A 13,272-nucleotide genomic window follows, 5' to 3' on the forward strand; every position below is an offset into this window, starting at 1 on the left:
GATGTCTTAATTCTACTTTTGTGCAACAGGCCCCAGGTAGGCTAGTTGGGAACAAGTTCTCATTTACAAACTGCGACCTGGCCAAGATAAAGCACAGCAGTGCGACAAAAACAACAACACAGAGTTACACGTAAACAAACGTAGTCAATAACACAGTAGAACATGAAAATAGAAAGATCTATGTACAGTGACATGGCCATACTCGTATTTGTAATTGTATCTGTAAATTGACAGGATGATACTCGCGATCAGGGTTAAACTGAAGTGTTTTAATATGCCTAAATACATTTTTGGCAGAATACCTCACTACACATTCTCACTGCAAAAAAAAAAACTGCAGAAATGTCTGTGGAATGGATCGGCATCTTGGAACAACAGAATCCATCTTATTGACTGATTTCATCAGGAAATAAGTGGACCAGGGACATGTCTGTGGCATGGTAATGGTTGACCAGGGAAATGTCTGTGGCATTGTAGACCAGGGACATGTCTGTGGAATGGTAATGGTTGACCAGGGAAATGTCTGTGGCATGGTAATGGTTGACCAGGGAAATGTCTGTGGCATTGTAGACCAGGGACATGTCTGTGGAATGGTAATGGTTGACCAGGGAAATGTCTGTGGAATGGTAATGGTTGACCAGGGGAATGTCTGTGGAATGGTAATGTTTGACCAGGGACATGACTGTGGCGTGGTAATGGTTGACCAGGGAAATGTCTGTGGCATGGTAATGGTTGACCAGGGAAATGTCTGTGGCATGGTAATGATTGACCAGGGAAATGTCTGTGGCATGGTAATGGTTGACCAGGGAAATGTCTGTGGCATGGTAATGGTTGAGCAGGGAAATGACTGTGGAATGGTAATGGTTGACCAGGGCAATGACCGTGGCATGGTAATGGTTGACACTTACTGTGGTCTTAAATGACAAACTGTCCTATAAATGATTTAATAATCTAGCAAATAAAATACCTCAATCCACATTACGTCCTGAGGGCACAAAATGATCCATTCACAAGTAGGCCTTTTCCTTGACATTATCAGGACATGACAGGCATAATCACCAGTGCTACAATAACATATCACACACATCCGGGTTATCAGAAGACAGAAATGTATCTCTGAGGCCTTTAGTTGACTTATAAACAGACCCCAGTCATTCATCTGATAAGTAAAAAATCTCCTTCTCAACACGAAACTCAATAGAACTCCGAATTTAACACATTCCTCCATTATTTTTAACATCAAGATCAGGGGAGAGCGCGAACGCAGTCCCCCACTACCAGAAATTATGCAATCGAGATTTCCACATTTGAGAAATTCGCAGGGGTCAGCACAGCCGGAGTGCAATGGCTGAGCCTCGCCCTGGGTGAACCGCCTTCGTGATCACGGTGTCTCCCATGCCAGGTAAGTATGAGTTGTACACGTTGGTAGAGGAGTACTCCTTCCAGGACAAAGGTGTTTGACTCACGGTTACCACTTCTACTACTGATAATACCACATCATATTGAACAGGGTTTAATGACGTTTACGAATACAGTTGCGGACAAGGCGAAGAAAAAAGCAATACATTTTGTTTTACTATATTATATCACGGACCGACTATTTTCCCATCAAGCAACACGGTAGAAATTCTAAATACATTGCATTTTTGGTCTAAATGTTGGTCTGGTAACACACAAGTAGGCGATGTACCAAAATGCTGAAATCACATTCGTGCACACAGCCAACCGAAAGACACCATTTATTTCTGGTGTTTTGTAGCGTTCCAGACGTTGTAGGAATAGTTTCATCACGCTTGTTTTCTGCTCTCAGTAAAATATGATTCCACCATCGACCACAGGGTGGCATACGACCCACAGATATGGAGGAGAAACAGTAGCCTACTACTTCATCAACAAGACACGGTAGTAGCTACAATGGGTGGTTTTTAATTAATTGTTTTATTTCACCAGGTAGGCTAGTTGGGAACAAGTTCTCATTTACAAACTGCGACCTGGCCAAGATAAAGCACAGCAGTGCGACAAAAACAACAACACAGAGTTACACGTAAACAAACGTAGTCAATAACACAGTAGAACATGAAAATAGAAAGATCTATGTACAGTGACATGGCCATACTCGTATTTGTAATTGTATCTGTAAATTGACAGGATGATACTCGCGATCAGGGTTAAACTGAAGTGTTTTAATATGCCTAAATACATTTTTGGCAGAATACCTCACTACACATTCTCACTGCAAAAAAAAAAAACTGCAGAAATGTCTGTGGAATGGATCGGCATCTTGGAACAACAGAATCCATCTTATTGACTGATTTCATCAGGAAATAAGTGGACCAGGGACATGTCTGTGGCATGGTAATGGTTGACCAGGGAAATGTCTGTGGCATTGTAGACCAGGGACATGTCTGTGGAATGGTAATGGTTGACCAGGGAAATGTCTGTGGCATGGTAATGGTTGACCAGGGAAATGTCTGTGGCATTGTAGACCAGGGACATGTCTGTGGAATGGTAATGGTTGACCAGGGAAATGTCTGTGGAATGGTAATGGTTGACCAGGGGAATGTCTGTGGAATGGTAATGTTTGACCAGGGACATGACTGTGGCGTGGTAATGGTTGACCAGGGAAATGTCTGTGGCATGGTAATGGTTGACCAGGGAAATGTCTGTGGCATGGTAATGGTTGACCAGGGAAATGTCTGTGGCATTGTAGACCAGGGACATGTCTGTGGAATGGTAATGGTTGACCAGGGAAATGTCTGTGGAATGGTAATGGTTGACCAGGGGAATGTCTGTGGAATGGTAATGTTTGACCAGGGACATGACTGTGGCGTGGTAATGGTTGACCAGGGAAATGTCTGTGGCATGGTAATGGTTGACCAGGGAAATGTCTGTGGCATGGTAATGATTGACCAGGGAAATGTCTGTGGCATGGTAATGGTTGACCAGGGAAATGTCTGTGGCATGGTAATGGTTGAGCAGGGAAATGACTGTGGAATGGTAATGGTTGACCAGGGCAATGACCGTGGCATGGTAATGGTTGACACTTACTGTGGTCTTAAATGACAAACTGTCCTATAAATGATTTAATAATCTAGCAAATAAAATACCTCAATCCACATTACGTCCTGAGGGCACAAAATGATCCATTCACAAGTAGGCCTTTTCCTTGACATTATCAGGACATGACAGGCATAATCACCAGTGCTACAATAACATATCACACACATCCGGGTTATCAGAAGACAGAAATATATCTCTGAGGCCTTTAGTTGACTTATAAACAGACCCCAGTCATTCATCTGATAAGTAAAAAATCTCCTTCTCAACACGAAACTCAATAGAACTCCGAATTTAACACATTCCTCCATTATTTTTAACATCAAGATCAGGGGAGAGCGCGAACGCAGTCCCCCACTACCAGAAATTATGCAATCGAGATTTCCACATTTGAGAAATTCGCAGGGGTCAGCACAGCCGGAGTGCAATGGCTGAGCCTCGCCCTGGGTGAACCGCCTTCGTGATCACGGTGTCTCCCATGCCAGGTAAGTATGAGTTGTACACGTTGGTAGAGGAGTACTCCTTCCAGGACAAAGGGGTTTGACTCACGGTTACCACTTCTACTACTGATAATACCACATCATATTGAACAGGGTTTAATGACGTTTACGAATACAGTTGCGGACAAGGCGAAGAAAAAAGCAATACATTTTGTTTTACTATATTATATCACGGACCGACTATTTTCCCATCAAGCAACACGGTAGAAATTCTAAATACATTGCATTTTTGGTCTAAATGTTGGTCTGGTAACACACAAGTAGGCGATGTACCAAAATGCTGAAATCACATTCGTGCACACAGCCAACCGAAAGACACCATTTATTTCTGGTGTTTTGTAGCGTTCCAGACGTTGTAGGAATAGTTTCATCACGCTTGTTTTCTGCTCTCAGTAAAATATGATTCCACCATCGACCACAGGGTGGCATACGACCCACAGATATGGAGGAGAAACAGTAGCCTACTACTTCATCAACAAGACACGGTAGTAGCTACAATGGGTGGTTTTTAATTAATTGTTTTATTTCACCAGGTAGGCTAGTTGGGAACAAGTTCTCATTTACAAACTGCGACCTGGCCAAGATAAAGCACAGCAGTGCGACAAAAACAACAACACAGAGTTACACGTAAACAAACGTAGTCAATAACACAGTAGAACATGAAAATAGAAAGATCTATGTACAGTGACATGGCCATACTCGTATTTGTAATTGTATCTGTAAATTGACAGGATGATACTCGCGATCAGGGTTAAACTGAAGTGTTTTAATATGCCTAAATACATTTTTGGCAGAATACCTCACTACACATTCTCACTGCAAAAAAAAAAAACTGCAGAAATGTCTGTGGAATGGATCGGCATCTTGGAACAACAGAATCCATCTTATTGACTGATTTCATCAGGAAATAAGTGGACCAGGGACATGTCTGTGGCATGGTAATGGTTGACCAGGGAAATGTCTGTGGCATTGTAGACCAGGGACATGTCTGTGGAATGGTAATGGTTGACCAGGGAAATGTCTGTGGCATGGTAATGGTTGACCAGGGAAATGTCTGTGGCATTGTAGACCAGGGACATGTCTGTGGAATGGTAATGGTTGACCAGGGAAATGTCTGTGGAATGGTAATGGTTGACCAGGGGAATGTCTGTGGAATGGTAATGTTTGACCAGGGACATGACTGTGGCGTGGTAATGGTTGACCAGGGGAATGTCTGTGGAATGGTAATGTTTGACCAGGGACATGACTGTGGCGTGGTAATGGTTGACCAGGGAAATGTCTGTGGCATGGTAATGGTTGACCAGGGAAATGTCTGTGGCATGGTAATGGTTGACCAGGGAAATGTCTGTGGCATTGTAGACCAGGGACATGTCTGTGGAATGGTAATGGTTGACCAGGGAAATGTCTGTGGAATGGTAATGGTTGACCAGGGGAATGTCTGTGGAATGGTAATGTTTGACCAGGGACATGACTGTGGCGTGGTAATGGTTGACCAGGGAAATGTCTGTGGCATGGTAATGGTTGACCAGGGAAATGTCTGTGGCATGGTAATGATTGACCAGGGAAATGTCTGTGGCATGGTAATGGTTGACCAGGGAAATGTCTGTGGCATGGTAATGGTTGAGCAGGGAAATGACTGTGGAATGGTAATGGTTGACCAGGGCAATGACCGTGGCATGGTAATGGTTGACACTTACTGTGGTCTTAAATGACAAACTGTCCTATAAATGATTTAATAATCTAGCAAATAAAATACCTCAATCCACATTACGTCCTGAGGGCACAAAATGATCCATTCACAAGTAGGCCTTTTCCTTGACATTATCAGGACATGACAGGCATAATCACCAGTGCTACAATAACATATCACACACATCCGGGTTATCAGAAGACAGAAATATATCTCTGAGGCCTTTAGTTGACTTATAAACAGACCCCAGTCATTCATCTGATAAGTAAAAAATCTCCTTCTCAACACGAAACTCAATAGAACTCCGAATTTAACACATTCCTCCATTATTTTTAACATCAAGATCAGGGGAGAGCGCGAACGCAGTCCCCCACTACCAGAAATTATGCAATCGAGATTTCCACATTTGAGAAATTCGCAGGGGTCAGCACAGCCGGAGTGCAATGGCTGAGCCTCGCCCTGGGTAAACCGCCTTCGTGATCACGGTGTCTCCCATGCCAGGTAAGTATGAGTTGTACACGTTGGTAGAGGAGTACTCCTTCCAGGACAAAGGTGTTTGACTCACGGTTACCACTTCTACTACTGATAATACCACATCATATTGAACAGGGTTTAATGACGTTTACGAATACAGTTGCGGACAAGGCGAAGAAAAAAGCAATACATTTTGTTTTACTATATTATATCACGGACCGACTATTTTCCCATCAAGCAACACGGTAGAAATTCTAAATACATTGCATTTTTGGTCTAAATGTTGGTCTGGTAACACACAAGTAGGCGATGTACCAAAATGCTGAAATCACATTCGTGCACACAGCCAACCGAAAGACACCATTTATTTCTGGTGTTTTGTAGCGTTCCAGACGTTGTAGGAATAGTTTCATCACGCTTGTTTTCTGCTCTCAGTAAAATATGATTCCACCATCGACCACAGGGTGGCATACGACCCACAGATATGGAGGAGAAACAGTAGCCTACTACTTCATCAACAAGACACGGTAGTAGCTACAATGGGTGGTTTTTAATTAATTGTTTTATTTCACCAGGTAGGCTAGTTGGGAACAAGTTCTCATTTACAAACTGCGACCTGGCCAAGATAAAGCACAGCAGTGCGACAAAAACAACAACACAGAGTTACACGTAAACAAACGTAGTCAATAACACAGTAGAACATGAAAATAGAAAGATCTATGTACAGTGACATGGCCATACTCGTATTTGTAATTGTATCTGTAAATTGACAGGATGATACTCGCGATCAGGGTTAAACTGAAGTGTTTTAATATGCCTAAATACATTTTTGGCAGAATACCTCACTACACATTCTCACTGCAAAAAAAAAAAACTGCAGAAATGTCTGTGGAATGGATCGGCATCTTGGAACAACAGAATCCATCTTATTGACTGATTTCATCAGGAAATAAGTGGACCAGGGACATGTCTGTGGCATGGTAATGGTTGACCAGGGAAATGTCTGTGGCATTGTAGACCAGGGACATGTCTGTGGAATGGTAATGGTTGACCAGGGAAATGTCTGTGGCATGGTAATGGTTGACCAGGGAAATGTCTGTGGCATTGTAGACCAGGGACATGTCTGTGGAATGGTAATGGTTGACCAGGGAAATGTCTGTGGAATGGTAATGGTTGACCAGGGGAATGTCTGTGGAATGGTAATGTTTGACCAGGGACATGACTGTGGCGTGGTAATGGTTGACCAGGGGAATGTCTGTGGAATGGTAATGTTTGACCAGGGACATGACTGTGGCGTGGTAATGGTTGACCAGGGAAATGTCTGTGGCATGGTAATGGTTGACCAGGGAAATGTCTGTGGCATGGTAATGGTTGACCAGGGAAATGTCTGTGGCATTGTAGACCAGGGACATGTCTGTGGAATGGTAATGGTTGACCAGGGAAATGTCTGTGGAATGGTAATGGTTGACCAGGGGAATGTCTGTGGAATGGTAATGTTTGACCAGGGACATGACTGTGGCGTGGTAATGGTTGACCAGGGAAATGTCTGTGGCATGGTAATGGTTGACCAGGGAAATGTCTGTGGCATGGTAATGATTGACCAGGGAAATGTCTGTGGCATGGTAATGGTTGACCAGGGAAATGTCTGTGGCATGGTAATGGTTGAGCAGGGAAATGACTGTGGAATGGTAATGGTTGACCAGGGCAATGACCGTGGCATGGTAATGGTTGACACTTACTGTGGTCTTAAATGACAAACTGTCCTATAAATGATTTAATAATCTAGCAAATAAAATACCTCAATCCACATTACGTCCTGAGGGCACAAAATGATCCATTCACAAGTAGGCCTTTTCCTTGACATTATCAGGACATGACAGGCATAATCACCAGTGCTACAATAACATATCACACACATCCGGGTTATCAGAAGACAGAAATATATCTCTGAGGCCTTTAGTTGACTTATAAACAGACCCCAGTCATTCATCTGATAAGTAAAAAATCTCCTTCTCAACACGAAACTCAATAGAACTCCGAATTTAACACATTCCTCCATTATTTTTAACATCAAGATCAGGGGAGAGCGCGAACGCAGTCCCCCACTACCAGAAATTATGCAATCGAGATTTCCACATTTGAGAAATTCGCAGGGGTCAGCACAGCCGGAGTGCAATGGCTGAGCCTCGCCCTGGGTAAACCGCCTTCGTGATCACGGTGTCTCCCATGCCAGGTAAGTATGAGTTGTACACGTTGGTAGAGGAGTACTCCTTCCAGGACAAAGGTGTTTGACTCACGGTTACCACTTCTACTACTGATAATACCACATCATATTGAACAGGGTTTAATGACGTTTACGAATACAGTTGCGGACAAGGCGAAGAAAAAAGCAATACATTTTGTTTTACTATATTATATCACGGACCGACTATTTTCCCATCAAGCAACACGGTAGAAATTCTAAATACATTGCATTTTTGGTCTAAATGTTGGTCTGGTAACACACAAGTAGGCGATGTACCAAAATGCTGAAATCACATTCGTGCACACAGCCAACCGAAAGACACCATTTATTTCTGGTGTTTTGTAGCGTTCCAGACGTTGTAGGAATAGTTTCATCACGCTTGTTTTCTGCTCTCAGTAAAATATGATTCCACCATCGACCACAGGGTGGCATACGACCCACAGATATGGAGGAGAAACAGTAGCCTACTACTTCATCAACAAGACACGGTAGTAGCTACAATGGGTGGTTTTTAATTAATTGTTTTATTTCACCAGGTAGGCTAGTTGGGAACAAGTTCTCATTTACAAACTGCGACCTGGCCAAGATAAAGCACAGCAGTGCGACAAAAACAACAACACAGAGTTACACGTAAACAAACGTAGTCAATAACACAGTAGAACATGAAAATAGAAAGATCTATGTACAGTGACATGGCCATACTCGTATTTGTAATTGTATCTGTAAATTGACAGGATGATACTCGCGATCAGGGTTAAACTGAAGTGTTTTAATATGCCTAAATACATTTTTGGCAGAATACCTCACTACACATTCTCACTGCAAAAAAAAAAAACTGCAGAAATGTCTGTGGAATGGATCGGCATCTTGGAACAACAGAATCCATCTTATTGACTGATTTCATCAGGAAATAAGTGGACCAGGGACATGTCTGTGGCATGGTAATGGTTGACCAGGGAAATGTCTGTGGCATTGTAGACCAGGGACATGTCTGTGGAATGGTAATGGTTGACCAGGGAAATGTCTGTGGCATGGTAATGGTTGACCAGGGAAATGTCTGTGGCATTGTAGACCAGGGACATGTCTGTGGAATGGTAATGGTTGACCAGGGAAATGTCTGTGGAATGGTAATGGTTGACCAGGGGAATGTCTGTGGAATGGTAATGTTTGACCAGGGACATGACTGTGGCGTGGTAATGGTTGACCAGGGAAATGTCTGTGGCATGGTAATGGTTGACCAGGGAAATGTCTGTGGCATGGTAATGATTGACCAGGGAAATGTCTGTGGCATGGTAATGGTTGACCAGGGAAATGTCTGTGGCATGGTAATGGTTGAGCAGGGAAATGACTGTGGAATGGTAATGGTTGACCAGGGCAATGACCGTGGCATGGTAATGGTTGACACTTACTGTGGTCTTAAATGACAAACTGTCCTATAAATGATTTAATAATCTAGCAAATAAAATACCTCAATCCACATTACGTCCTGAGGGCACAAAATGATCCATTCACAAGTAGGCCTTTTCCTTGACATTATCAGGACATGACAGGCATAATCACCAGTGCTACAATAACATATCACACACATCCGGGTTATCAGAAGACAGAAATGTATCTCTGAGGCCTTTAGTTGACTTATAAACAGACCCCAGTCATTCATCTGATAAGTAAAAAATCTCCTTCTCAACACGAAACTCAATAGAACTCCGAATTTAACACATTCCTCCATTATTTTTAACATCAAGATCAGGGGAGAGCGCGAACGCAGTCCCCCACTACCAGAAATTATGCAATCGAGATTTCCACATTTGAGAAATTCGCAGGGGTCAGCACAGCCGGAGTGCAATGGCTGAGCCTCGCCCTGGGTGAACCGCCTTCGTGATCACGGTGTCTCCCTTGCCAGGTAAGTATGAGTTGTACACGTTGGTAGAGGAGTACTCCTTCCAGGACAAAGGTGTTTGACTCACGGTTACCACTTCTACTACTGATAATACCACATCATATTGAACAGGGTTTAATGACGTTTACGAATACAGTTGCGGACAAGGCGAAGAAAAAAGCAATACATTTTGTTTTACTATATTATATCACGGACCGACTATTTTCCCATCAAGCAACACGGTAGAAATTCTAAATACATTGCATTTTTGGTCTAAATGTTGGTCTGGTAACACACAAGTAGGCGATGTACCAAAATGCTGAAATCACATTCGTGCACACAGCCAACCGAAAGACACCATTTATTTCTGGTGTTTTGTAGCGTTCCAGACGTTGTAGGAATAGTTTCATCACGCTTGTTTTCTGCTCTCAGTAAAATATGATTCCACCATCGACCACAGGGTGGCATACGACCCACAGATATGGAGGAGAAACAGTAGCCTACTACTTCATCAACAAGACACGGTAGTAGCTACAATGGGTGGTTTTTAATTAATTGTTTTATTTCACCAGGTAGGCTAGTTGGGAACAAGTTCTCATTTACAAACTGCGACCTGGCCAAGATAAAGCACAGCAGTGCGACAAAAACAACAACACAGAGTTACACGTAAACAAACGTAGTCAATAACACAGTAGAACATGAAAATAGAAAGATCTATGTACAGTGACATGGCCATACTCGTATTTGTAATTGTATCTGTAAATTGACAGGATGATACTCGCGATCAGGGTTAAACTGAAGTGTTTTAATATGCCTAAATACATTTTTGGCAGAATACCTCACTACACATTCTCACTGCAAAAAAAAAAAACTGCAGAAATGTCTGTGGAATGGATCGGCATCTTGGAACAACAGAATCCATCTTATTGACTGATTTCATCAGGAAATAAGTGGACCAGGGACATGTCTGTGGCATGGTAATGGTTGACCAGGGAAATGTCTGTGGCATTGTAGACCAGGGACATGTCTGTGGAATGGTAATGGTTGACCAGGGAAATGTCTGTGGCATGGTAATGGTTGACCAGGGAAATGTCTGTGGCATTGTAGACCAGGGACATGTCTGTGGAATGGTAATGGTTGACCAGGGAAATGTCTGTGGAATGGTAATGGTTGACCAGGGGAATGTCTGTGGAATGGTAATGTTTGACCAGGGACATGACTGTGGCGTGGTAATGGTTGACCAGGGAAATGTCTGTGGCATGGTAATGGTTGACCAGGGAAATGTCTGTGGCATGGTAATGGTTGACCAGGGAAATGTCTGTGGCATTGTAGACCAGGGACATGTCTGTGGAATGGTAATGGTTGACCAGGGAAATGTCTGTGGAATGGTAATGGTTGACCAGGGGAATGTCTGTGGAATGGTAATGTTTGACCAGGGACATGACTGTGGCGTGGTAATGGTTGACCAGGGAAATGTCTGTGGCATGGTAATGGTTGACCAGGGAAATGTCTGTGGCATGGTAATGATTGACCAGGGAAATGTCTGTGGCATGGTAATGGTTGACCAGGGCAATGACCGTGGCATGGTAATGGTTGACACTTACTGTGGTCTTAAATGACAAACTGTCCTATAAATGATTTAATAATCTAGCAAATAAAATACCTCAATCCACATTACGTCCTGAGGGCACAAAATGATCCATTCACAAGTAGGCCTTTTCCTTGACATTATCAGGACATGACAGGCATAATCACCAGTGCTACAATAACATATCACACACATCCGGGTTATCAGAAGACAGAAATGTATCTCTGAGGCCTTTAGTTGACTTATAAACAGACCCCAGTCATTCATCTGATAAGTAAAAAATCTCCTTCTCAACACGAAACTCAATAGAACTCCGAATTTAACACATTCCTCCATTATTTTTAACATCAAGATCAGGGGAGAGCGCGAACGCAGTCCCCCACTACCAGAAATTATGCAATCGAGATTTCCACATTTGAGAAATTCGCAGGGGTCAGCACAGCCGGAGTGCAATGGCTGAGCCTCGCCCTGGGTGAACCGCCTTCGTGATCACGGTGTCTCCCATGCCAGGTAAGTATGAGTTGTACACGTTGGTAGAGGAGTACTCCTTCCAGGACAAAGGTGTTTGACTCACGGTTACCACTTCTACTACTGATAATACCACATCATATTGAACAGGGTTTAATGACGTTTACGAATACAGTTGCGGACAAGGCGAAGAAAAAAGCAATACATTTTGTTTTACTATATTATATCACGGACCGACTATTTTCCCATCAAGCAACACGGTAGAAATTCTAAATACATTGCATTTTTGGTCTAAATGTTGGTCTGGTAACACACAAGTAGGCGATGTACCAAAATGCTGAAATCACATTCGTGCACACAGCCAACCGAAAGACACCATTTATTTCTGGTGTTTTGTAGCGTTCCAGACGTTGTAGGAATAGTTTCATCACGCTTGTTTTCTGCTCTCAGTAAAATATGATTCCACCATCGACCACAGGGTGGCATACGACCCACAGATATGGAGGAGAAACAGTAGCCTACTACTTCATCAACAAGACACGGTAGTAGCTACAATGGGTGGTTTTTAATTAATTGTTTTATTTCACCAGGTAGGCTAGTTGGGAACAAGTTCTCATTTACAAACTGCGACCTGGCCAAGATAAAGCACAGCAGTGCGACAAAAACAACAACACAGAGTTACACGTAAACAAACGTAGTCAATAACACAGTAGAACATGAAAATAGAAAGATCTATGTACAGTGACATGGCCATACTCGTATTTGTAATTGTATCTGTAAATTGACAGGATGATACTCGCGATCAGGGTTAAACTGAAGTGTTTTAATATGCCTAAATACATTTTTGGCAGAATACCTCACTACACATTCTCACTGCAAAAAAAAAAAACTGCAGAAATGTCTGTGGAATGGATCGGCATCTTGGAACAACAGAATCCATCTTATTGACTGATTTCATCAGGAAATAAGTGGACCAGGGACATGTCTGTGGCATGGTAATGGTTGACCAGGGAAATGTCTGTGGCATTGTAGACCAGGGACATGTCTGTGGAATGGTAATGGTTGACCAGGGAAATGTCTGTGGCATGGTAATGGTTGACCAGGGAAATGTCTGTGGCATTGTAGACCAGGGACATGTCTGTGGAATGGTAATGGTTGACCAGGGAAATGTCTGTGGAATGGTAATGGTTGACCAGGGGAATGTCTGTGGAATGGTAATGTTTGACCAGGGACATGACTGTGGCGTGGTAATGGTTGACCAGGGAAATGTCTGTGGCATGGTAATGGTTGACCAGGGAAATGTCTGTGGCATGGTAATGGTTGACCAGGGAAATGTCTGTGGCATTGTAGACCAGGGACATGTCTGTGGAA

The 13,272-nt window shown here is 42.9% G+C and overlaps 6 non-coding genes across 6 annotated transcripts; all 6 read right to left on the minus strand.

The window, feature by feature from the left end:
* Nucleotides 1–1,246: 1,246 nt before the first annotated feature.
* LOC149980503 (U1 spliceosomal RNA) lies at nucleotides 1,247–1,410 on the minus strand. The gene has a single exon (XR_016484184.1). It is a non-coding gene; the product is annotated as a U1 spliceosomal RNA (small nuclear RNA).
* Nucleotides 1,411–3,386: 1,976 nt separating this feature from the next.
* On the minus strand, nucleotides 3,387–3,550 carry LOC149980504 (U1 spliceosomal RNA). The gene has a single exon (XR_016484185.1). It is a non-coding gene; the product is annotated as a U1 spliceosomal RNA (small nuclear RNA).
* A 2,042-nt stretch (nucleotides 3,551–5,592) lies between these two features.
* On the minus strand, nucleotides 5,593–5,756 carry LOC149980505 (U1 spliceosomal RNA). Its single transcript, XR_016484204.1, has one exon. It is a non-coding gene; the product is annotated as a U1 spliceosomal RNA (small nuclear RNA).
* A 2,042-nt stretch (nucleotides 5,757–7,798) lies between these two features.
* On the minus strand, nucleotides 7,799–7,962 carry LOC149980506 (U1 spliceosomal RNA). Its single transcript, XR_016484205.1, has one exon. It is a non-coding gene; the product is annotated as a U1 spliceosomal RNA (small nuclear RNA).
* A 1,751-nt stretch (nucleotides 7,963–9,713) lies between these two features.
* On the minus strand, nucleotides 9,714–9,877 carry LOC149980507 (U1 spliceosomal RNA). Its single transcript, XR_016484160.1, has one exon. It is a non-coding gene; the product is annotated as a U1 spliceosomal RNA (small nuclear RNA).
* A 1,910-nt stretch (nucleotides 9,878–11,787) lies between these two features.
* On the minus strand, nucleotides 11,788–11,951 carry LOC149980508 (U1 spliceosomal RNA). The gene has a single exon (XR_016484186.1). It is a non-coding gene; the product is annotated as a U1 spliceosomal RNA (small nuclear RNA).
* Nucleotides 11,952–13,272: the final 1,321 nt, after the last annotated feature.

Source organism: Oncorhynchus mykiss, chromosome 10, assembly GCF_057628025.1.
Source record: "Oncorhynchus mykiss isolate SJ-2025 chromosome 10, ASM5762802v1, whole genome shotgun sequence".
Taxonomy (NCBI): domain Eukaryota; kingdom Metazoa; phylum Chordata; class Actinopteri; order Salmoniformes; family Salmonidae; genus Oncorhynchus; species Oncorhynchus mykiss.